The 23,351-nt window shown below is 33.7% G+C and overlaps 1 protein-coding gene across 2 annotated transcripts in view; it reads left to right on the top strand.

Annotated features, from left to right (window-relative positions):
• Positions 1-23,351, top strand: part of LOC130453213 (netrin receptor UNC5C) — a 327,846-nt gene that overhangs the window by 283,898 nt on the left and 20,597 nt on the right. The window lies entirely within an intron of this gene.

The raw sequence follows: 23,351 nt of genomic DNA, 5'->3' as shown, positions 1-23,351 counted from the left end.
ACAGTCAAACACATCCTTTGTGAAGAGTTCGTAGTAATCTCGACGGTATCTTCTAGTGAATAACCATCTGAATATCATCGGAGAAGCTCCCGACAGCTCCTTCTGCAAGGAACTAAAAGAAACAGTCAAACACATCCTTTGTGAAGAGTTCGTAGTAATCTCGACGGTATCTTCTAGTGAATAACCATCTGAATATCATCGGAGAAGCTCCCGACAGCTCCTTCTGCAAGGAACTAAAAGAAACAGTCAAACACATCCTTTGTGAAGAGTTCGTAGTAATCTCGACGGTATCTTCTAGTGAATAACCATCTGAATATCATCGGAGAAGCTCCGGACAGCTCCTTCTGCAAGGAACTAAAAGAAACAGTCAAACACATCCTTTGTGAAGAGTTCGTAGTAATCTCGACGGTATCTTCTAGTGAATAACCATCTGAATATCATTAGAGAAACTTCCGACAGCTCCTTCTGCAAGGAACTAAAGGAAACAGTCAAACACATCCTTTGTGAAGAGTTCGTAGTAATCTCGACGGTATCTTCTAGTGAATAACCATCTGAATATCATCGGAGAAACTTCCGACAGCTCCTTCTGCAAGGAACTAAAGGAAACAGTCAAACACATCCTTTGTGAAGAGTTCGTAGTAATCTCGACGGTATCTTCTAGTGAATAACCATCTGAATATCATCGGAGAAGCTCCCGACAGCTCCTTCTGCAAGGAACTAAAAGAAACAGTCAAACACATCCTTTGTGAAGAGTTCGTAGTAATCTCGACGGTATCTTCTAGTGAATAACCATCTGAATATCATCGGAGAAGCTCCCGACAGCTCCTTCTGCAAGGAACTAAAAGAAACAGTCAAACACATCCTTTGTGAAGAGTTCGTAGTAATCTCGACGGTATCTTCTAGTGAATAACCATCTGAATATCATCGGAGAAGCTCCCGACAGCTCCTTCTGCAAGGAACTAAAAGAAACAGTCAAACACATCCTTTGTGAAGAGTTCGTAGTAATCTCGACGGTATCTTCTAGTGAATAACCATCTGAATATCATCGGAGAAGCTCCCGACAGCTCCTTCTGCAAGGAACTAAAAGAAACAGTCAAACACATCCTTTGTGAAGAGTTCGTAGTAATCTCGACGGTATCTTCTAGTGAATAACCATCTGAATATCATCGGAGAAGCTCCCGACAGCTCCTTCTGCAAGGAACTAAAAGAAACAGTCAAACACATCCTTTGTGAAGAGTTCGTAGTAATCTCGACGGTATCTTCTAGTGAATAACCATCTGAATATCATCGGAGAAGCTCCGGACAGCTCCTTCTGCAAGGAACTATAGGAAACAGTCAAACAAATCCTTTGTGAAGAGTTTGTAGTGAGCTCCACGGTATCTTCTAGTGAATAACCATCCGAATATCATCGGAGAAGCTCCCGACAGCTCCTTCTGCAAGGAACTAAAAGAAACAGTCAAACACATCCTTTGTGAAGAGTTTGTAGTAAGCTCCACGGTATCTTCTAGTGAATAACCATCCGAATATCATCGGAGAAGCTCCCGACAGCTCCTTCTGCAAGGAACTAAAAGAAACAGTCAAACACATCCTTTGTGAAGAGTTCGTAGTAATCTCGACGGTATCTTCTAGTGAATAACCATCTGAATATCATCGGAGAAGCTCCGGACAGCTCCTTGTGCAAGGAACTAAAGGAAACAGTTGAAGATTGTCCATAGATAAAGCTATGATATTTAGGAGACTTTGCAATCGTTCTCGTTTGTGAGTAAGACAAATAATACAGTTGGGTAACTCAAAGGATAAACTCCTTCTAAAACTAAAGCGTCTAATCCTGACTGTATTTACTCACTAATTTATGGATATTAGAAGGACGAGATACAAACCAAAGTGTATGATTTACGGATTTAATGTCGTCCTTTATTTCACCGCAACAAGTCGATGCGAGGATCAAAGGATGTTTGCTGAATATTGAACGAGTTCGTCTTATTGCGGTCCTGATTGTTTCTCAACGATGGCGGAATCCATTTGATTTTTGTTTAATAAAATTTTTCTTATAAAATAAATTCTCGACGCTCGAACAAATATAGTCACGCCATCTATACACCCCGTAGAGTATTTCTAATTCAACCTTTAACCTCTACGGCCACAAATACGGCCCCCGGTAACTCTCTTATTCACACGTGAGGTTCTTTCGAGTTGAATACAAAGGCTTTTAGTACCTTCATGGTAATAGAATAGCGAAAAAATCGAGATTTATATCTAGAAAGCCGAGTTACACCGACTGTGTGTATTTTAGTTTGAAAACGTTGTGTTTTCTATACGAAGACATTGAATATATTTATCTGGGCGTGTCGAGGAATCTCACGAATCTCAGATCTATTTATTTATAATGCGGAATTCGTATGGGGCGGTTTAATATTCAATGTAAATAATCTTATCCCTTAAAAACCGAAACGTCGAATTTAATTTTCTCAATATCAAGTTTTCGTTGTGTAATTTTATTCTAAAAGAATGAAATCGAATACAAATAAGTGAAAACAAAGCAGAGTTATGTCTTTTTAGGCGCCATAAAAGTGAGTCAAAATGTTGTTAAAATTCGAACTCCATGCTTGAATCGTGTACGTGAACGTTTTTTAAGAAGACCCCACACACGGTTCGAGTGGCCCGTTCAAGGAAAATCAGTGCTGTTCAATATTTCGGTGGCAACGTCGAAAACGTTTCGAACAGGAAACAGCATCTTCAATTATTATGAATTAACTGTTGAAGGTGAAAGTAGACACGTTCAATACGAAAACAGAAATAATAATATCGTTATAGCTGTTAAATATTATGTAATAAATCGAAATAATTGTCTATGGTTTTACAGTGTGTGTAAAGGAAAAGATAATAAATTTATTTCTTCTAATTTTCCTTTTTCAAACAACGAATTTTATTTTTTAGTTCTATCGACAAAGTATTTATTGACTATACCCCGTATTATTACCATCGATGCCGACACTAGCTATTAAACATAACGAGAAATAGTATCTCTGGACTTTCTTCTTTTCCCCATATGACGAAACTAACTTCATTTACTAACTAGGGTGGAATTTCAGTTTCTCGGTAAACCTATAAATGAAATTTATGACAAATTATGAGACATTAGGAATTGTGTTTGCCTCCATACAACAATATAGTACGTTATTTAATAGAAAAGAGAATGGAGATCCGTTATGATAAATTGCTTTCAGCGGAATTAAATCGTAATCTAAAAAGCAATCATAAGGTTTACCGGAATTGTAAGTAACATTAAAATAGAAATAACTCTTTATGATCCGGAAACTAATTAAAATTATCAATTTCATCATGGTATTATTAAATTTTAGAATTTCTAATAAACTTTATGTACTAATTTTACGAACAATCCTATCCGACTGCGCCAATTCTTATTCGATTTCCATCTTCAGCCTTTTCGAGACAAATAATTTACGTTAGTTGATAATCGGGATGTTTAAATTAGATCAAAATATAGTCAACAAATAATAAATTAAAAAAATCAAAATTGTTTTCAGCATCCTGACCTTTCGAGTTTGGTCTAGTGACGCTATATTATATATTTTTTCGTTCGACCTCCATGCAGACGCTACGCAGGCTGAAAAAAGCGAGTGCGAAGGTCTCGCACTACACACTCCGCCATTATCGACATTCAGGCGTCAGTCGGCGTTGTGCTACAGCCACGTAAACATATCGTGATTCGTGTGATTCGTTTTCTACAGGTTTGGGGGCCAAAGTGCTGAAAAAATCCATCGGAGAATGAGTCGTGTGTATAGGGAAAACTTCTTGAGTGATGGTGTTGAAAGTTTAAAGGTGTGCATGGTCAAAGACGCAAATAAGTCGTTTCAGATTCGACGAGTTGACAGAATGGGTAAAGAAAACCGCAGATTCACCATTATTGCTTTGCCTACGGAATTTCAAGAAGTTTCAAATCTGTACATTGGCGGTAACTCTCTTTGAAGATGGTTTTGTCCACAGACATGTCAATCTCTTCGATGATTATGCCGAAAACTACCAAACTTTTGGTAGTAAAATTACTGTTTTATAAGAACTTATATTATCTGGAAACTTGTATTATTGCAACGAAATATTTTTCTCTAATTTGAGAGTTTCGTAATGGAAAGTCTGCGCTCTTTTGAGCGGTTCTTCGATTCCTTCGATTTATATCTGCTTCGAACAGAAAGCATAATTTATTTATTTTTAACGCGTACATAAACGTCCTAAAACGAATCGATAGGGAAAAATATATTTTAAATTATGTTGGGAAACTTTTGATTTGACTGTCAAAAAGATTTGTTCGCTTTGGATTTGACAATCGCTCGATTGGTGCTAAAAAAATCATGGACTTACAATGGTTGGTCTTTCAAGACGAGCCAAATCCAACAAAAGTTGTTGTTTTCATGAAATAACTGGACATGTCACCACCCTTCCATTAGAGCAACGTAGTACGGTCAATTCCGATTGGTACACCAGCATTTCTTTGCCAGAAGTGTTCGAAAAAATCGTGGAAATCAATCGCAAGCATTGGAATGGGTCATCCATCTTTGGTACCCAAATATTTTCTCTTAAACGATGCAATTGAAAAAGTTTTCATATATTTTCAAACCCATATGTCTTATTGCCATCATCAAATGTTGTGCTAACATCTTTAGCTTCTCCCTTTTCGAAAATACTACTACTGCCGTGTTCTGGATTCATTATTTGAGGTGTATCATCTATAAGTGACACTTTTTATTTCTAAACCGTCTTAATTTATAATTCTTTGGACAGTTTCCTTTCTGTTTTAATCCTCGTTATATTCTAGTTGTTAATTATCATCCTTACATGTTGCCGATATTCTTCAGATTTCGCTAATACCAGGAAACTTTCCGCTGTTGCCGCTGCACTAGCACTGACTTGCATTTCTATAATTAATTCTTCAGAAATAGTCGTCAGTTATTGTAAATCAAAAATTTAATACCATAATCTATGAAATTCGATGACTATTTGTGGATTCCTTTATAAGATGCGCCACTGTATCGATTTGTGAGTCGAATAATTCATAGAATATTTGTGTGTAGTGAACTTTGGCGGATGTGGTTGCTCATTTTTTTTTTTTTTGGAGCAATATGTCTCCCCTATGTTTTCTGATAAAACACTGCTTCGGGCGAATATAGCAATTCGAAAGATATATCGACAATTTTTCAACTTTGCCCCGCCGTATTTTTGTAGGAACCGCAAATTTGAACGATTCAATAAGATTAAATGATTTATTTCGTTACAACAAATAACAGTTTATATACTAAAGGATTTAGAGGAATATTAAACTTTCTATTTATTAAAACAGAACAAAAAAAAAACTGAAATTTCATCTTCATCCCTCTAAATATTTGACGATCCTATTTGTCCGCGCCAATTTTGCCAGAATTGTAAACACCACATCGGCAATAACTTCGGATTATCTTCGACATTTTGGTGCGTGGTTATGACGCCTCGAAATGTTAATATTGACTGCCATCGGATTACGGTCGGTGGTCCCCAGATGGTTCGTTCATATAAACGTAAAGGATGTCCCCAAAACAATAAATATATTAGGGAAAATCTGCATATGCGATAGTTAATTCGAAATCGCTATTTCTTGATGATATATTCGAGAAATTTAATCGATTTTTAATCACATTTAAAGAGGAATTTAATCAATTACTAAATTTTTATAAAAGAAATCAAGACCATTTCTATGATATTTTGGAGGTTATAAAAAAAATTTCGACGTTTCTAACAGTTTAGCGATGATAGGTGACAAGTGACATATTTGACAGTTACGAAGTATGTTGTTACGATGATAAATTACTTTGTGGTAATTTATAGTGTTGTTATAGTCCGTTCTCTATATATACGTTTCGATTTTGTCGGCAATCGAACGGTTTTCGAAGCACTTGTACAGTAATTGCGGCTCTTATGGGCATGTAAAGGATCTAACGGGTAAACGGGCTTAATATCAACGTTATAGCTAATTAAATTTTCGAGTTGAGGTTGGTAGAGAATTGACTGTTAGCGGTTGAAAGGGAATTTCTGGAGAAATGAAAATCGGATGTAATGACATAACGGCAGCTTTTGGTTTCGGTTGATATTGAAATTGAAAACGCGTCATACGACTTTCACTAATTCACGACTTTATCCTAAGTGACTGCGCCATTCTAAACAAATATTTACATTGGTTTCCTTGAACTCTTTATTTTTTAGACTTTTTTATATGTTTTTTGTTTATTTTTGGTCCCTTTTCTTTTAGAAAATTAGTTTCAAAAATAGTTCCTAATAAAATTTCGAGAAAAATGTCGAGAAAGAACTGAAACACTCAAAGAAAAAACTGTAGAGAAAATTGATAAGTTAATATAGAATAAACCAATCTATTGATGAAAAAAATAGAATCAAAATGGATCGAAAAATTTACTGACATACCAATTGAAGGTGTAACATACAAGTTTGGAAAAATGCTTGAAAACAGATTGGATAAATACCACAAAGAAGTTGCTTCAGGCAAACCTGGAGCACAGTGATTTTAGAGGTCGAATTCATGATAGGGAAATGTCTGAGACAAAGAAACCCATTATCCACAACCAACTTCAACTCTTGGCAAAAAATTGGTATGGAAATAAACATCAATGTCTAGTAAATGTGGTACTTATGACAAGATCCAAGAAAGAACTTCGAAGCTTCTTAAAACAACCGTTAACCACCGTAATCACCTCTTCGTTTTTGGAAAATCTTCATTGCAATAACGGATGCGTGAGTTTGGTACATTGTCTGGATGAAACAACATTTTCTTTTGCTCGATTTCTTCGACCAAACGTTGCAATAATACTCCCCGTCGATAGTTTTTTCTTTTTCAAGATACTCAATGGAATTCGCCTGCAGACGAAATAGTCTTTGCCTTCTTTGGAACCGCTTCCTTTTCAGTCCAATGTGCGTGTGTCAAATTTGGTTCAAATGCTGTATAATTTGTATACTCTCTAATACAGTATGATAATAAATGGAGAGGCTGGAATAGTATCAAAAATTTTGAACTATGGAAACGTAAAAAGCTCGGAAAGATTTATTGTGGAAGAAGATGTAGTGTCACCAAGCTGAAGATCAGAAAAGCCTACAGGTCTCACTTTGTAAGGCAAATTTATATATTATAGTTTGAGGTTATGTTTTTTCGTGTTGCTGTAATATATATCATTAATGAAAACTTGATGAAGCTGTCTGATCGAAAATAATCATATACTTTTTGTTTGATGGCGATTTTCTTCAATTATTACTTGTTTCGCGGTTTATACACATAAAATTCTCTGGTTTTCAAGATAATACCGATTATTATTCAAGTATTTAACGATTCTACGTGCGTACTTTTTAAATACATTTAAATAGTCCTTGAATAGTCTTTAATCAAGTAAGAAAATGCATAGCTACAATTAAATAAAAATTATAGTAGATTAAAATGTAAATTAAATCACTAATAATTTTATTAAAGTTTTCATTTTATTAAAACGAATTTAATCTTTGAAAATAACAGGTTATGCATCTATTAACTTAATACGTTCTAAAGGATCGATAATAAATCAAAAAAAATAATAATAAAATCAACCGCTCTAATAAATTCTATTATTTTTACCACCCCATTGTTAATTTTATCAACAGAAATAATTATATACGTCACAAGAAGTAACAAGTTGACAGTTGACACATTGAGGTTAATCGAGGATCATGAAAAAAGGATTCTTCAATATAATACGTCTCAAAATGTCTGACCTGATCTATAAAAGGCGGTAGTCGGTTATTAGTTTGAAGACGCCACGTTATTTAGTATTTGTCTGGTAGTCTAGTCTAGTCTAGTAGTAGATGAACTAGATTCTACTCTGGGTGACCTACGAGAAGGACAATCATCGCAGTGGTCGACCAAATGAGGTGACGACACCAGAAATAGTCAAGAAAATCCATAGAGCGGTACTGGATGATCATGGTGCGCGAGCTAGAAGACACAGTTTCATCTTTAAACCATTTTCTTTTGTGGTTTTCAATCCTCCCTCTCTATCTAGTCAAAGCACTGCCTTCTTGGTCTTTATTTGTGTTTCCTTCTAGATTAATCTACTTCTCCTGGTGATTATTGTTTGATATCATTCTCGAAATCAACTTTTTTTTCCATTTTGCTCGTTATTTATCCATTTCTCTTTAGTTTCTTCAGTTATTTCTTCTATCTCCTTTGCGTCTTCTTCTTCTAGTTGGAATTTCTGGAACCCTTGGTGATATTCCTTTTAAACACACTGTTTAAACTACATCTACACCGAATTTTTGTCCAATTCAAATCGTTTTTCCTTATTTTTAGAAGTTTTCATACTGGAAAATGAAAACTATCAAGTTGTAATACAAAATTTGTGTATTTCGATTCAAGATTCAACTTGAATATATCGACAAAACAACTTTCTTTATATAATTATTAAATATCGTGATCGAAGAGAAAACTCCATATCAACTAGTAAGATTCAACTCGACATCCCGGAAAAGTTTTCCTTGAAACTTTCAAGTTTTCCATCAACTTCCGTTGAATATTTCAACGAATCCATCGGAAAAACAAGGGGGAAACTTCACTTTTCCTCTCCCTTTTTTATCCTGACCTGCAATTATTGAAACAGTGTAAATTGTCATACACTTGCTAACGGGGAGTTTTTAAAGTTGACAGCTACGGTGGATGCGATAGGGTGCATTCGTAATATCGAGAATAATATATCTGGCACTTAGTTACAGGGTAAAAAAAGATCGAATAAAAAATAAACTAGTGAATACTATTTATCTAAACATCAAACATGTTAGTTGTGTGACATCGATTCACCAAAATACAAACTAAAGTTCCAATATGATGTCCTTTAAGACAGGTTTCAATTAAAAAGTTCGATTAGACATCAATAAGGACTTACGGTGATTGATAGTCTTCTTAACTCTCATTATTATCGTATTTATCGGTGGTCTAACTCTATCTTCAGACCGAACAATCCAGATCAATGATTGTGTTGCTTGAAAACCCCCTCCAGAGATTAATTAGCTATGAAGGCAGTAGCTGATTTGCTCCTTACTTCTTTGCATCCTTCAATCGATGCTGGTTGGTTGTAGGATCCGCTACATTCCTCTGCAGCATTTTGTAATCAAAACACATCATCTATCTATCCATAACATTTGACCCTACTTAAAGTTTATGCACATAGACGATAAAAACTTGTGCTTGTAGCAAAAAAACCCCGTGGAGTTTAAAGAAGAAGACAACATCGTGATGAAAGCAAAGATGGTTAAAGACTTTGATTGGTATTATCTGTACTGTTCGGGCCTATTGGTTTTTTCTTTATTATTCTTCTCTGCTTACTCGGGTCCTTTGCTGATTTTACCTACTCGATCATCATTTTTTCTTTCTGCTTCTTCTTCTTCTTCCTCCAACAATCTTTCTCTCAGTATTTGTGTCTTTATTATTATTAATAATGTCTGTTTTAGTTTCTAGAAATATATACGTTGGTCGATGTTCTGACGATCCGTGTACGTCTGCATGCAATTTCGTGGTTCCTTGCAACGGGGTATTATCCACAAGTTTGATGTACGTACAATTAATCTGTCCCTGGTATACAGGGTACCCCACGACGAGTTAAAACTCTTTGTATATGGCAAAATACTTATAGTAAAATCATGAAAATTTCTACGTTTTGGTTTTGTACTAAAACTTTGTTATATTAAATAGAACACCCTGTATATTAATACATTTTTGAAATTTACATAAAATTTTAGTATACTTTTGTTTGAAAACTTTTTTCGAAAAATGTACACTTTTCGAGTTATTAATTTTTTTGTAAAAAATTTGACCGTTGTAGACCCCTATAAATTATTTTTTTACGATTATACCCTTAAAAATAAGAAAATGGTTTCCATTCGGTTGCTCTTAGCAAGGTCGGACGTATTTGAATCTACGTTGAAAATTTTTTTATTTTATACGGGGTCCGTATAAAAAGTGTTCAAAGTTTAACTTCATAATTATCATATTTCTTTATTTTTTTAAATAGAACCACCCGATTTTTTCCATTTTAATGCATTCAAGGGGTAAAAAATAAGGCAACTTCATGTATACTTTCCTAAACCTTACCGTTATCCAGATATTAAAATAGAAAAAATCGGGTGGTTCTATTTGAAAAAATAAAGAAATTTGAACACTTTTTATACGTACCCTGTATAAAATAAATAATTTTTCAACGTAGATTCAAATACGTCTGACCTTGATGAAAGTAATCGTATAGAAACCATTTTCATATCTTTAAGGGTATAATCGTAAAAAAATAATTTATAAGGGCCTGCAACGGTTAAATTTCTTACAAGAAAATTAATAACTCAAAAAGTACGCATTTTTCTAAAAAAGTTTTTAGACAAAAGTATACTAAAATTTAACGTAGATCTCAAAAATATATTAATATATAGGGTGTTCTATATAAAATAATGAAGTTACAGTCGACTTCCGGTAGAACCGGAAGTCGGCCATCTTTGAAAATATTTTAGTTAAAAAGATCGTATCCGATAACCTAAACATAGAAATTTTCATGACTTTACTATAAGTATTTTGCCATATACAGATAGTTTTAACTCGTCGTGGGACACCCCGTATAGTTGTGACTTCCAGAATCTTTTTTAAGCTGTAATATGAACAGCAGCTGATAAATAAGGTTTCAGTTTGTGTTTATTTTCTATTGTATATCATTTTCACAGCTTTTTCAGATGCATTTTACCTTTTTTTTTTTTCAAACTTTGAAAGTTCGATGCTTGAATTGCATAGCTGACAAAAAATTACGTGCTCTGAGTTATTCTCTACATTAAATATTCAACTATAGCTCAAAAATTTCTTAAACTATTGCTAAGCAAGCAAATAATAAAATCTAAAATGTCCCCCATTTTGCCTTTAATCTTTTAATGTAAATAATAGACTCGGTAGAACGCGTGTATGGAAAATCAACAGCCGCCGTCTGAAAGTTGAGTTTTGAATTTACAGATACCTTCATATAAACAACTATTCGCTTACGTCTTCCTCGTTAATTAATCTATTTCAAATAAAATCGATATTTTCCACCTCATTTCATATTTAGAACATCGAATTCATAATTAATATTTATATATATATATATATATATATATATATATATATATATATATATATATATATATATATATATATATATATATCGCTCGGTAATATATTGAACATACACGAACTCATCTGACAAACTTATTATTAATTACACAACTTTCCAGCTGAGATGAAATTACATCACGTCTTTCGTAGTATACAATTCCTAATATATCAGTTATTTATTCATAAATTCATACAGGGTCAGTTAAATATATGGAAACGTACTTTTGAGTTAGAACCAAGCATAGATTTTTTGAATCAAGAAATCTCAGAACACTCTTTATATCATATTAGTTTATGAATTATTTAGAACTGCCTTGTGTCTACGTTTTGTGGTTGCGTAGACATCGCCAATTCGTATTACAGTGTTGCCAATTTAGTAATAAAATCCACCGAATCGTAATAAAATTCATTGGGATGAAAAGTCAAAAGTTTTATTCCAAATAACAAAAAAATGACGAAAACCAAAATGTATTTGACGTAAACAATGTTATTTTTCAGAAATTACTTTTATTTCGAAGAATTTTTAACTGTAAATATCGATGCCAGTGACTATTTTCGCTGTTTGATGTAACTTTTCCAAAAATTGTATCAAGAAGTCTCAGAATACCCTTTATATCATATTAGTTTATGAATTATTTACAACCACCTTTTGTCTACGTTTTGTGGTTGCATAGACATCGCCAATTCGTATTGCAGTGTTGCCAATTTTGTAATAAAATCCGCGGAATCGTAATAAAAATCATTGGAATGAAACGTCGAAAGTTTTATCCAAGATAACAAAAAAATGACGAAAACCAAAATGTATTTGACGTAAACAATGTTATGAATGAATGTTTAACTGTAAATATCAATGCCAGTGACTATTTTCGCTGTTTGAAGTAACTTTTCCAAAAATTGAATCAAGAAGTCTCAGAATACTCTTTATATCATATTAGTTTATGAATTATTTGGAACTGCCTTGTGTCTACGTTTTGTGGTTGCGTAGACATCGCCAATTCGTATTGCAGTGTTGCCAATTTAGTAAAAAAATCCACGGAATCGTAATAAAAATCATTGGAATGAAACGTCGAAAGTTTTATCCAAGATAACAAAAAAATGACGAAAACCAAAATGTATTTGACGTAAACAATGTTATGAATGAATGTTTAACTGTAAATATCGATGCCAGTGACTATTTTCGCTGTTTGAAGTAACTTTTCCAAAAATTGAATCAAGAAGTCTCAGAATACCCTTTATATCAAATTAGTTTATGAATTATTTGGAACTACCTTTTGTCTACGTTTTGTGGTTGCGTAGACATCACCAATTCGTATTGCATTGTTGCCAATTTTGTAATAAAATCCGCGGAATCGTAATAAAAATCATTGGGATGAAACGTCAAAAGTTTTATCCAAGATAACAAAAAAATGACGAAAACCAAAATGTATTTGACGTAAACAATGTTATGAATGAATGTTTAACTGTAAATATCGATGCCAGTGACTATTTTCGCTGTTTGAAGTAACTTTTCCAAAAATTGAATCAAGAAGTCTCAGAATACCCTTTATATCAAATTAGTTTATGAATTATTTGGAACTACCTTTTGTCTACGTTTTGTGGTTGCGTAGACATCACCAATTCGTATTGCATTGTTGCCAATTTTGTAATAAAATCCGCGGAATCGTAATAAAAATCATTGGGATGAAACGTCAAAAGTTTTATCCAAGATAACAAAGAAATGACGAAAACCAAAATGTATTTGACGTAAACAATGTTATGAATGAATGTTTAACTGTAAATATCGATGCCAGTGACTATTTTCGCTGTTTGAAGTAACTTTTCCAAAAATTGAATCAAGAAGTCTCAGAATACCCTTTATATCAAATTAGTTTATGAATTATTTGGAACTACCTTTTGTCTACGTTTTGTGGTTGCGTAGACATCACCAATTCGTATTGCATTGTTGCCAATTTTGTAATAAAATCCGCGGAATCGTAATAAAAATCATTGGGATGAAACGTCAAAAGTTTTATCCAAGATAACAAAAAAAATGACGAAAACCAAAATGTTTTGACGTAAACAATGTTATTCTTCAGAAATTAGTTTTATTTCGACGAATGTTCAACTGTAAATATCGATGCCAGTGACTATTTTCGCTGTTTGATGTAACTTTTCCAAAAATTGAATCAAGAAGTCTCAGAATACTCTTTATATCATATTAGTTTATGAATTATTTGGAACTACCTTTTGTCTACGTTTTGTGGTTGCGTAGACATCACCAATTCGTATTGCATTGTTGCCAATTTAGTAATAAAATCCGCGGAATCGTAATAAAAATCATTGGAATGAAACGTCGAAAGTTTTATCCAAGATAACAAAAAAATGACGAAAACCAAAATGTATTTGACGTAAACAATGTTATTTTTCAGAAATTACTTTTATTTCGAAGAATTTTTAACTGTAAATATCGGTGCCAGTGACTTTTTTCGCTGTTTGATGTAACTTTTCCAAAAATTGTATCAAGAAGTCTCAGAATACCCTTTATATCATATTAGTTTATAAATTATTTACAACCACCTTTTGTCTACGTTTTGTGGTTGCATAGACATCGCCAATTCGTATTGCAGTGTTGCCAATTTTGTAATAAAATCCGCGGAATCATAATAAAAATCATTGGAATGAAACGTCGAAAGTTTTATCCAAGATAACAAAAAAATGACGAAAACCAAAAACTAATTAACGTAAACAATGTTATTTTTCAGAAACTACTTTTATTTCGGCGAATGTTTAACTGTAAATATCGATGCCAGTGACTTTTTTTGCTGTTTGATGTAACTTTTCCAAAAATTGAATCAAGAAGTCTCAGAATACCCTTTATATCATATTAGTTTATGAATTATTTACAACCACCTTTTGTCTACGTTTTGTGGTTGCGTAGACATCGCCAATTCGTATTGCAGTGTTGCCAATTTAGTAATAAAATCCACGGAATCGTAATAAAAATCATTGGAATGAAACGTCGAAAGTTTTATCCAAGATAACAAAAAAATGACGAAAACCAAAATGTATTTGACGTAAACAATGTTATGAATGAATGTTTAACTGTAAATATCGAAGTAACTTTTCGAAAATAACAGATACTTGTTAACGACAATTTCATAGGGCGATAATTCTTTCTGTCTAATAAAACTCATATTAGTGAAACTATCGGATAGCTCGGGTCCTAAAAACGACATAATTTTTTAACTGAATTTTATTATGGCATAAATCACATTTTAAAAAAAAATCTTTACATATGAAAAGTTCTTTGAAACCGTACGCTTTTATTTTTAACTCAACGCGTACGTTGTAAACTCATACCTTGATAGTAAATTCAAATAGTTATTTACGTACCAAAGACTATCTATTAAAGAAAATTGATTGTCGAGGCTCAACCGAGGCAACAAAGAAATTAAACTCACAGGATAATATAAAAATTTTTGAAAGCTAACAATTTATACAGTATTTAAACATCTCGTTTCGATTTTAATAGGCGTACGCCAGCACGAAATCAAATTTTAACTTTTGTTACAACGCGCCAACTCGTGATCGTAGTTGTCATGAAGATTAGACAACTCAAGACAGAATATTATGGATTTAAATTATGAAATGAAACCTAATCGAATTCACATCCGTCGATTTAGCATAAAATCTACTGGGGTAATGTCATTTCTAGCTTGTCACAAAAACCCACGCCACGTTATCTGTTTGAAGAATGAAGAACTACGAATTCGACAGATGGTGGTGGTAATTTAAACTAATACTTACTCCAAATTACCATTAAAAACCCCCAATATTTCTCACCCATACAAGACAGTCACAATCGAATCAAATACTGAGTTTTACTTCAGTGTCTGAAGACGATAACTTGGTTATCGAAACGTTCCTAAAAATTCCAACTGTATTGGCAGTACAGATTATTAATTTTCAATAATTTGTACTCCAATTAATTGTTTTATCTTCTATTGAAGATATAAAATAAAAATATCGAGTTTCCATCGCTTAGGGGACATCTAAACCACATCAATTGAATTCCTATAGAGGAAACGACATAAAAGCGCTGTTGGTTATACGTACATTTTTTGGGCAGTCCATGTGACATTTACACAAAGAGGGGTGCAATGATACATAGTCAAAGATCCGGTATTCACTTCCATTTTTTTTTTATTCTACTTTCAATGCACCGTTGAAAAAAAAAATAAAAGGGCAGGTGAATCGAAGGGAACGGGGTAGTAGAAACGATGAAAGGGCGGTTCGCGAGACTGCCGTTGAAACTCTGAATTTATCGCGGTATTTAAAAATGTTTTCGTACAAAAGCGGTTTTCGGGGGAAATTTTTTGTCTGTTTAAAAACTAGGGAGGAGACTAGTGGATGTATCGGGTAAAAAATTCAGATTTTAAACATCTTCGATATGAAATAATGAAATAATATTTTCATTGTAATAATAGCGAGTTTCCATTGTTAAGTTTGGCAACGTTGCGTTGAAAGGGTAACAGGTGTAGAAAAGTGTAACCTCATCGGTGAATTTCCCATACAAAGAGTAATCGTACCCATTGAAGTATCCACAATCCTCGGCACGACGTCGTCGAGTAGAATACATACCATTGTTGCTGAAAGTTACATTAGAGATGGAATGATGGAAGGAGGAACGCGCAAGAGGTTGATGAACACTTTTCGTGATCTCGGAGAATCTCTCGGATAATAGTCACGCCAATTTTCAACGTACCATTTAAGCGCCGTCGTGTGTTTAGTTTTTATTTTCTTGTCGAAAAGTACACGACAAAAAAAATTCCTAATTAACTGCTTTCGCATATATGAAGATTCACGTAGTTCGAAATCTCGAAAAATATATAAAAAAATTAACACGTCAACTGCCTTATTCGTGGGACTCAAATAAAATCCAAATAGTTGAAAAAACATAATTCAAACCATACCAATCTATTATACTGCACGATAGACGCGTCGTCCATCTTAATTAGAACACGAATACAATGCAGTGTTGCCAATTCCTTCGAAAATTAATTAGTTTTACGGAAATTACATTTCTGATAGATCTGTGTCTGTATGTTTGTTAATATTTTTTCCTTTACAGTAACTATATCCATGAGAATTTCGTTACGGACCGAAATTCATCTAAATGCTCGTTACGTGGTTGTCATTTAACCAGAGAACGGGGTAAGGAATTGCGGCACCTATACGGAATACGTAATATGATGTAGGGGTATCGAAAAAGGGGTTGCTAAAGGATTATCTGACCCTATGCCAAACAAGGTGGCGCTAACATTATAATACAGAACTATGTTGAGGAATTGAGGATTTAGATCAAGGATAATACGAAAGAAATTAGTTGATTTATGAACTAATTCGCAATTTGTGAATTGGGGGAGATCGATGGTCGATTGTAAACAACTTTTTGGAGAATTTTAACTGGCAATTTGGCAACGGAACGCTGGAACGAACCACCATCTTGTGATAATGCAAACGACGAAATAAGGGAGATATGTGACATCCAGGATGTAGTGAGATGGTCGATAAATCGGCGAAGGGAATGGAGAAACCACGTAGAAAGAATGTTGGCAAAGACTGCAAAGGAAGAATACTTCCCAACCACCAGGACAACCACCTACAGCTATGGAAGCTGGTGTTCGTCATTCCAGCTGCAGCTAGGCAACCATTGATACAAACACTAAGTCCTAACGTACGATGAAGAAGAAGAATTTAGCAATGGTTTACATATTGTGCTAAATGCATCCCAAAGTTCAATGGAAAAGCTAGAATTTATCAAAACAACAACAGAAATAATGACTTTTCGATCTTTTTTCGACTTTGCAAATATAAATTTGATGATAGTTTTTCTATTGTTCGAACAATCAATATATTTGTTCTGGTCATTAGTTTCCATCATTCCACATATTCTTCTAAGCTCTCTGCTTTATTATCTAGAGATTTATTTCATTTTTTTTTATCATAAAATACATTTATACAGCACATTAAGTTATATGGAATCAAAACTACCATCATTCAACTTCCCAATTCCACTTTACTCGAAATTAATGATAAATTCAGTGAAATTATATGGAATTGAAAGTATTTTAGGCGACCCTGTATAATATTTTCTCCCCCGATACCTGCATATGGCGGAAAACGTGCGAGGTTTCGCTAAATATGCAGATTCGATAGTGTTTACCAACGTCGGTCAGCTCCCTTCTGGTGTATATCGAAAATTCGAACTGGAATTTTTGTCCGAAATATAAATATGAATACGAAAATTAAATAGAGAAGAACGCCATTTTGTAAAGTTAATTTACACGGAAAATAATCAGTATATCCTGGTGTTAACTTCCTGCAGAAATTCATTGTCAGTTCATTAATTTGCATTAAGAAAAAATGCAGCTTCGAAATGAATTTATTCGAAGAAACCACGAAGAATGGTTGCCGTTCAAATTGACGCCCATCTTGCATGTCAAAGAGTTTCAAATTCTTCTTCAATTGCAGTTTTGAGGTCACTGTGAAGGAAGGAATCACAGGATGTCAGTTTATATTACCACTCAACGAATCCTCGTCGTGGATAAAGCTTCAAGAACACCCTGTGACGGTTTGATTGCGAAATACGTCAAAAACAGTTAAATATAATGATTTTGGTACTGTTCAACCCGAAATTTAATAGATTTTCGTCAAATATCTTTGTAGCTGATTAATTTCATTTTTAATTTGTTACACCTTATAAATTATAGATTATTTGTATGTTAAATCATGAAGGTTCGTTTGATCAAAGTAAATAGCAAATTATAATAAAAAATTGAAGTGAATTATTTTAAAACAATTATTATTTGATGTTGGAAAATATATTCCGTTCAAAAGACATTCCAACCGAATTTTCCCACATTTAAGACGCGGTATGTAACGACGACTTTTCCACAATTAATAGTCCATAAATTATCTCAGCATATTTTTATTTTTAGCCATAATTTATTAGCTTGGAATAAGTCGCTGAAATTCTGAGAGGAAAAATAAAAAAGAAGAATTTCACACGTTGTACACTAATTTCAACGGAATTGCTTTACTGCTATTAAATAAACATTATCACGGATTTTATTATGACGACAAATTTTACCACAACAACGGTCTCTTTGATATTTAGAAATAAGTTTTTGAAGCAATAATAAAAAATATTTTGTTTGATTCAATGTCCACAATATTTATTTATTTTTAGTACGACACAGAAACGAAATAGTTTTTTCGTTGCTAGTGGATATTTTCGTTTATATTTGTATTCTTATAGTCCGGTCAATATAGACTATTAAAATAACAAAAATTCCCGGAAAACCAAATATTGATGGAGAGGTGGAGTTTTTTGAATTTTCCTCGAAAACGGTGAATTTTATCAAAAAAAAACTTCGAATCAAAGTTGTAGATCTTAAAATTCTCTACAAAAATGATCCACATAATTTTTTTCTAATGATTACCATTCTTGAGATATCGCGATTCTAAGAATCACATTATACAATTTTGATTTCTTTAATCATACTTTATTATTTTTCCTCTTTTTCTTACTGTATCCTTCTCCGATCTACTTCCCAACTTTATCACGTGTCATGTCGTCTATCATTTGTTTTCAGGCCTAGCGGTCTTGTAAATTAAATTGAGGTTATGTTTATATTTACATAAACGGTGTTGTTACAGCTGAATAGAAACCTTTGTATCCAGTACCTGTGAATTTACTGGTCGATAAATAAGATCAATTTGAAAAGATGATTGATATATGTATATTATATCCAGAAAAACATCCAGATCGATCGGAAAATTAAGAGTTTGTGATATCTTTTGTATCTCGAGATGTGCATCAAAAATTGGGTTGTTTGGTGTATTTTATTTATTTTTGGTGACCTAACAACTCTGTATACTAAACATATGTGAGTGTTTTTTTGGTTTTGGTGGCTATTTTGGGTTTACGATAGTTATTTTGAAGCTTGTAGTGATGCCTCATCCCATCTCTACACATAAGCTTCTATCGTATTTACGCCAAACTCCGAACTATTAAATTTTCTTAATAACAGGATGTTACATGTACAAAACTTGAGATTTAAAAGCAATATATCATCGAACAGTTCGTTTCCTTGTAACGTGTAATTCCCGTAAGTTAAACGTAACGTCGCAAAATAAAGTTGATACTGTCACAAACTGCTAACTGTGAGCGATTCCGTTCGAACTGAAGTTTAAATTAGTTGGTTATAAACTACGTTCGCACAATAATAATTTACATTATCAAATTCGGTACCTAACTTTGGAAATTTAACTCGAACCGTGAACGGTGTATACATCTCCGATGAGGATAAATTTGTTTTAACACAACGGACTCTAAATTACTTTGTCGCAACTCAAAAAATAATGCAGACAGAAAAATCTTATAATCTAATAAATAACAGGTTAAATTCATATTAAAAAAAGGATAGAACTTGCAACAATGTAATTAAAAACGACTAAACAGTCAATGTCAGTGTCAATGTCAATGTCAGTGTCAATGTCAGTGTCAATGTCAATGTCAATGTCAATGTCAATGTCAAGAAAAAATAGTTACAAAGAGGTTTCAGTGTTTGTGTTTGAACATGTTCGAGGTGGGTGCCTCAAATATTCCATAAGAAAGCGGAAAGGGCCGTAAAAAATTGGTTTCAAGTCAAAAATATGGCATTTAGATGCTGTTTATTTCAGTAAACAATGAAGATAAATTTGTTATCTATAAATAAATTTCATTAAAGTATATTTGGGCATCAGTTTTGAAGATAACTCAATCCCAAAACTTGATTAGCAATTTTCGAGTGAAAATTGATAATTTTAGATGAATCAAAAATCAGTTTATTTGCCAGTGACTTGCGATTGCAGGGATGTCGCTTTTAACAAATAGTCTCAAACGTCTTAAATTCGTTATAACGACATCTATCGGACGATGGCAAAATCTTCCATGCAGTTGCATCTCTTGGGATTACTCTGCAATCTGCAACTTTTCATGATGATTTTGCTTTGAACAATCTAAAACAAGATGTGAACTTTGTGTCTCATATAAAGCTGGAAAGTGTTAAGACAAAATGGATCCTGAATCGATACTTCTTTGGTGGCACGTAGTTCGAGGAAAACCGACTAATTTTGAAATTAAGCCGACGATATATCCGAAGGTCAATTTTCTTAACAAGGGATTACGTTTGATTACCACGAAATTAGTATTTGATTTAGGAAAATATTTGAATCGATATTAAATTGTTGTAACCGAATGAAAATCAATTTTATTCGAAAGCCAATTCCCACAAAAGATCTCCTCGACCGCTAGCGACTTCTAACAACCGCACAATCTCAATCTGAGCCCATAAATTTCAACGGGAATCACTTAAACAGCTGTTCAATAACTCTTACTTCAATAATAAGCCGCCGAACGGGAACTACCAGCGAGTGTAGATCAATCCTACTGCTTTCAATTGATTTCATTGTCTAAGTGTGAAATACAGAAAAGAAAAAGGAAAATTTATTAGCTTTATACCGAAGATCTATAAAAGGTAGTGAACTAGTGAACTTTTACTCTCAATTTTATATAAGCAAAAATTACCCTCGAAAGTGTGATATTTGGAAAACACCCTGTATACGCTTGAATGTTAAAACTAAATAACAGATCGGCAGCTATTAAAAGACATAAATCCCTCAATTAAAACTTCTAAAAAGCTCTTCGGTTTTTGATTAGAACTTATGGCACTTGGGCTACAAGCTAATAACAACCAATTAGCCTTAATGAATACAGGATAATCCAAAAATAATGACCGCGTACAACCGATAAATTCAGTCGTCGTCCAAATTTAATCAGCCAATAACCGATAATTGGTACAATCTAAAAACATTCTCATTTAATTAATGAAAAGTATTATTTAACCGAATAGTTGTACTAATTTCGAATTATTTCGGGAAAATATTTGGGTTGTAAGGGATACTGAATACATAAACAATGAAATCACGATCATGTGACGCATCCCTGTCACCGATTGACGTGCAGAATTCAATTAAGCGCCAAAAGAAAATATTTCCCTCATAAGTATGTCACCAAAAAGCGATCTATAGTTGTCAGGGTAGATAGATCCCGGTTCCCTTCGGAAATATAGAAATTCACCCTTGTTCCCGTATTTGAGGGAATGCTGGATGCATTTTCCCTACGACAGGCATTTCCTGTTGGGAATTCCCTTCGGTCTAAGCTACTCCGCTAATTGCTACTTCATTGATGGGCTATATATCCATCCCGCCCTTCTTCTTCGATTCAGTTACCATATGTTTGAATCTAAGTTTACGATTATCTCTATTAATAAAACTACTCAAAAATCCTTCCTTTCAGACTAATATTTAAGTAACTTTTCATCGGTTTCTCTAAGTTTCTTTAATTGTTTTCGTAAACATCGCAAAAACTAAATATACTACCACCGAATTGGTTCTAAAAACTTCACAGTCCATTATTTTCGCACGTGAATCAATTTCAAATGAATGTAAGCAATAACAATGAGGTTAATTTTCAAAAATTATCATTTTCTACATTCCATTCGCTTTCCATTCCATCTAACTCCAATTTGAGGCGCTTCGTTTCCTAATTATTTACTTCGGATCAAAGGATCAAGATTTATCTGATGCTTTAATCTAAACAAACTCAAAAATCCAACAGATTTGGAAGGTACGATCATGCAAAATCAAACCAGCCGAGAGATCTTCTACCAATTTCATTTCTTTAGCTTTCATCAGTAGATAACTCGACTTGAATGAGTCAAAATACTTAGGTAAAATGTGAAGTACCTTGGAGACGTACAACAGATCATACAATTCCATTTCTATAAAATCAAGACCTTTAGACCTTCAACCAGAATGTCCTACGCTTCCTTAGCTGATAGTTTACCTGCAATTCGCTGGTGAAGATCATTGCTGACGCAGTACGCCTTTTCAACCTTACTTGACGTTTCAGGCTTCTTCCTGGTACCTTCAACGCTTCCCAACGCATCATATAACTCCTACACGATTCTTCCACGTCGGCCAATCTTCTGCACCTTTTAATTCTTCGATACCTTCCACGAAAACTATTTTGGACCTGGGCGTTTGAATCAATGCACTTCTAGGATCACGCCTGGGTTACTTAGTTCTCAGAACTCAACTCAGTTAGTTAGTTAATCCAATTGCATGTTCTAATCTAAATGAAGTAAAATACAAGTGAAGATGACAGCAATGAATGCGGTAGCAGCTACAAAAATAACTGTAGAATCTGGATTCTTCGACATAAACTCTTTACACAATGTAAGAACGTTGGTTGTGAAAGCAAAACTAAATTGTCTTTCAGAAATATGATCTAACAAAGAAAAAAAGAGCACCAAGGACGATGCACGTAATGGACGCCACTAAAAATCGCTCACTAACATCAAACAAGTTCACTAAATAATTAGTAAATTAGTGAAGTTGATGGAAATAGCTGGGACACTAAATACATGAAAGGAACGTGTTTTAATCGACCAAAAACAAACGAAGAATTGATTATTGATTATTCTGAGCAGTGTTTGAAGCTAATCAATTGTAAACTTGAGACTAAAAGTTGACTGGCAAAGTTATGACATTAGTATTTTGGGGAAGCGCTTGGTATAATATTAATACGAAACAAAACAAAGGTAAAGAACTTGGAACTGGTTCTGAATCTACCGTATTCTTCAGATCTGTTCCCCAATCACTTTTTCCTGTTAACATACCTCAAAAAGATTTCGATTTCATTAACCAGATGACAAATCCCTACGAAATTTTGTGAGAAAATGCAAGCTCTGCATCATCTTTTATTTCATTGCTTCACATGCAGCGTCAGTCGATAAAAATCGATAGGGGTAAGGTCTGGCGATCTCGAGGGTCAAGGAATTGGACCACCCGTACAAATTCACGAGTTGGGGAAGGCGTTGCTTAGTATAATAATACGGCCCATTATGCTAAATCTTCTTTGGAAAGCCCTGTGTGTAAAAAAGAAAAAATATTTGATAATAAGCGTGCTAGAGTGAAACACTAATGGTTGAAGCATTCCACAGAGAGTAAAAGAGAGAAATTATGGTTGAGCGAAAATGAAAAAACAAATCTACTTGCT

The sequence above is a fragment of the Diorhabda sublineata genome, chromosome 2, assembly GCF_026230105.1.
Source record: "Diorhabda sublineata isolate icDioSubl1.1 chromosome 2, icDioSubl1.1, whole genome shotgun sequence".
In the NCBI taxonomy this organism is placed as follows: domain Eukaryota; kingdom Metazoa; phylum Arthropoda; class Insecta; order Coleoptera; family Chrysomelidae; genus Diorhabda; species Diorhabda sublineata.
Note: the sequence above shows the minus strand (reverse complement) of the source record. Positions and strands in the feature narration are given on the sequence as shown.